At 33.8% G+C, this 4,014-nt stretch overlaps 1 non-coding gene across 1 annotated transcript; it reads left to right on the top strand.

Moving 5' to 3' along the window:
• The first annotated feature begins 3,273 nt into the window (after positions 1-3,273).
• Positions 3,274-3,408, top strand: LOC127552725 (U4 spliceosomal RNA). Its single transcript, XR_007951567.1, has one exon. It is a non-coding gene; the product is annotated as a U4 spliceosomal RNA (small nuclear RNA).
• Positions 3,409-4,014: the final 606 nt, after the last annotated feature.

Genomic DNA, 4,014 nt, shown 5'->3' with positions numbered 1-4,014 from the left:
CTGCTGAGGTGCCTTTAAATTCCAAATTCTGTAATTTTGTGAGAGGATGAAATCAATGAAAAAGTATAGTTAGAGAAGAGAACCCAGCACAGCTTGTTAGGGAATAGCCACTTAGGAAATAAAGATGAATGACAAGCTAGAGAATAAAATTAAAAGTCATCTGGCAGATAGAATTAAAGAAGGTTTAATGTCATAGCAACCATCTGAGACAGAGACAGAGAGGGAAATAGTTATCTAAATTTGGAGGGAGTGGTGTTAAATGCTGTCTAAAGTTCAAGCAGTTGAGGGAAAGAGGCAGGCATAGACAAAGACAAATACCATCTCATTTCAGACAGTAGCAAAGGAGGAAGATGAAGTGGAAAAACAAGGTAAGAGAGAGACTAGAACTGGTGATTAGAATAAAGAGTGAGTTCAGAGATAGTGACAAAGAGTAAGGTACTGATCAACAATGAGAAATTGAACTTCCTACATCATACATCTTTTGTTATAACATATAATATTGTGTATTATAGTTATCGGTGTTGGTGTTGCCCTCAACTTCACTAAAGTACGAGCTCAAAGAGGGCACCGATTGTCATCTAAATTGTATGTGATTCTTACACCTAGTGTTGTGTTCAACATATAGTAAGTGCTTAGTGAGTGTCTGTTTAATGAACGAGTCCCTTACAAGATTGAGTATGCTATCTTTTTTTTTTTTTTTTGAGCAGGGGAAGGGTCTAGATTTATGATTTTCTTGGTGAGGAAACTCCCAGTGAAGAAAATATTACCATCAATACAGATGAGCATTTGTTATGTGATGTATAATTTTCTTTTATTTTCTTTTTAAAGTTTTTTTATTTTTAGAATATATGCAATAATAATTTTCAACATTCACTCTTCCCAAACCTTGTGGTCCAATTTTTTCTCCCTCCCTTTCCCCCACCCTCTTCCTTGGACAGCAAGTGATCCAATGCATATTAATTCTATAAACATTTCAACAATTATCATTCTGCACAAGAAAAATTAGATCAAAAGGGGGGGAAATGAAAAAGAAAGCAAAATGCAAGCAAACTGCAACAAAAAAGTAAAAATACTATGTTATGATCCACACTCAGTCCCCATAGTCCTCTTTCTGGGTGCAGATGACTCTCTTTATCATAAGATCATTGGGACTGGCCTGAATCATTTCGCTGTTGAAAAGAGCCATGTCCATCAGAATTGATCATTGTATAATCTTGCTGTTGCTGTGTACTGCTGTGTCTCCTGGTTCTACTCATTTCACTCAGCATCAGTTCATGTAAGTCTCTCCAGGCCTCTCTGAAATCAACCTGCTTATTGTTTCTTATAGAACAATAATATTCCATAACATTTATATAACTTATTTAGCCATTTTCCAACTGATGGACATTCACTCAATTTCCAGTTTCTTGTCAATACAAAAAAGTCTGCTACAAGGATTTTCACAATCTGGGTTCTTTTCCCTTTTTTATGATTTCTTTGAGATATAGGGCCAGTAGAGATACAGCTGGATCAAAGGATATGCACGGTTTGATAGCCCTTTGAGCATAGCTCCATATTGTTCTCCAGAATGGTTGGATCAGTTCACAATTCAATCAACAATGTATTAGTGTCCCAGTTTTCCTACATGCCCTCCACATTTGTCATTATCTTTTCTTGTAATTTTAGCCAATCTTAGAAGTGTGTAGTGATACCTTAGAGTTGTCCTAATTTGCCTTTTTATGGTCAATAGTGATTAAGAGCGTTTTTTCATATGGATAGAAATGTTTTTAATTTCTTCATCTGAAAATTGTCTGTTCGTATTCTTTGACCATTTATCAATTGGAGAATGGTTTGTATTGTTTAAATTTGAGTCAGTTCTCTCATAAAACATGTTTTAGAAATGAGGCCTTTGTGATGTATAATTTTTTTGGAGAACTATCTGGGTTACTTAAAGGTAAAGTGATTTGCCCAAGGTCATAGAGCCTGTAAGAAGCAGGATTTGAACCCAGATTTTCCTGACTCCTAGCCTGACTATCTATTTACCTGCCATTGTGCCTCATGATTTGTAATTACATATGTCATACATAGTCTTTTTTGCATGCTGTATAGGTTAAGGTGCTGTGATATATTACTATGTGCAATAGGCTCATAATTATGAAATACAGTAATAAATAGAAACTATTTGAAATAGCAACTAAGAAAAAGTATTTTCTGAGGAACTTTCAATCTGGAATCTGGTCTGTTCTATATTTGAAGAATAAAATAATATAATGTTAGAAGCAGAAGAGACTTCAGATATCATTTAGTCTACTCTCATTGAAGTCCAGGAAAGTAGAACCACTTGCAAAAAATCACAAAGCTAATTAGTGGCAGAATAAGGTTTGAAAAAAAGAAAAAGACAATAAAAACAAGCATTTTTAAAGTTTCTACTATGTGCCAGGAACATTTGAACCTATGTCTCCTTTCTTATAATTCAGAGCTTTTTCCTTTAAACCATTGTCCCTCTTCATTTCTAGATTCCATGTGTAGACTACATGTCATAGACAAGGACTCCCAAAATGATTTAGAAATCTTTTTGAGTCAATTTACCTCTGTTCTCTATATCAGAAAAGTCATCATTCTTTTCTTTCCCCAAAAATGAAATTTCCCCTTTATACTATGTGTGCACATTTATCTACCTCTTCCTATTACTCTAAGCATCCTGTGATGCAGGGTACTTCTTAATGGCATCATGTGCTTCATCAATCAACTGGGTTGAGATGTAGGGTACTTGGCATATACTTGGGGTTTTTAGCCATGAAACCCATAATAGTTTCCTCATTAGAATTCAGTAAATTGAAACTTACTTTTTAATTCTTTAAAGAAATTGTTTGAATGAGATGATTCAAAGCAATTCCAATAGACTTGTGATAGAAAGTGCCATCTGCATCCAGAAAGAGAACTGTGGAGACTGAATGTGGATCAAAGCATAGTATTTTCACTTTCTTTTATATTTTTGTTGTTTGCTTATTATTTTTCTTTCCCTTTTATCCTTTTGATCTGATTTTCTTCTACAGCATGATGAATATGGAAATATGTTTAGAAAAATTGTTCATGTTTAACCTATATCAGACTGCTGTCTTGGGGAAGGAAGAAGGAGAGAAATTTGAAACACAAAGTTTTGCAAAGGTGAATGTTGAAAACTATCTTTGTATGTATTTAGAAAAAAAATTGTTTTTTTCTTTAAGATAGTGTTTATCTTGGGGAAGATGTGACAAAAGCCAGAAAATTAGTTCTATCAAAAGTAGTAAAATTAGCTTTGTGCAGTGGCAGTATCGTAGCCAATGAGGTTTATCCGAGGTGCGATTATTGCTAATTGAAAAGTAGTAAAATTGTCATCCCCACTTTTAAAATTTCCAAATAAATTTGCTTTTGAATGACATTTATTTCTTCAATAATTATTCACTGAAGACCTTCACTGCACAGTCATTACCTGAAATTCACTTGGCACAAATATTATAAAAAGTACCTGGGAGAAATAGTAGAAATAGGTTTTCAAATCAACCATTACAGCAAATTTATTTGAAGAAAGAAGAGAGACCCTGAACTTTTAAACCAAAAATACCTTGTAGGATAGTGAAGGAAGGGGAAAATGTCAGAAATTTGCAACCTGACAGGCTACTGATAGGAAATGAAAAGAGAAAATAACATCTGGCAGCTTTCTATTTATACTAATTATTATTGTTAACCAAGTTATTTATTTCTGTCTGCTAAAGAAATACAATTACTATCAGCAACCACTAAAATTTTGTTCTCTAGGTCAGAATTTTGGTCGCCCTTCCCCAATTATGACTTTGATTCTGTGCAAGGCAAGGGACTTTGGTGGGCATAAAGATAAATAAGTAACAATCTCTGGAGTGGTCAAATTAGAAAATATTTAATCAAATGTCTCTAATAAGAGTTTTACATCTAAGATAGATTGATAAGCCATTCTCCAATTGATAAATGGTCAAAGGATATGAACAGACAATTTTCAGATGAAGAAATTAAAACTAT

The sequence above is a fragment of the Antechinus flavipes genome, chromosome 2, assembly GCF_016432865.1.
Source record: "Antechinus flavipes isolate AdamAnt ecotype Samford, QLD, Australia chromosome 2, AdamAnt_v2, whole genome shotgun sequence".
Classification (NCBI taxonomy): domain Eukaryota; kingdom Metazoa; phylum Chordata; class Mammalia; order Dasyuromorphia; family Dasyuridae; genus Antechinus; species Antechinus flavipes.
This window is presented reverse-complemented; position numbering and strand designations above follow the sequence as displayed.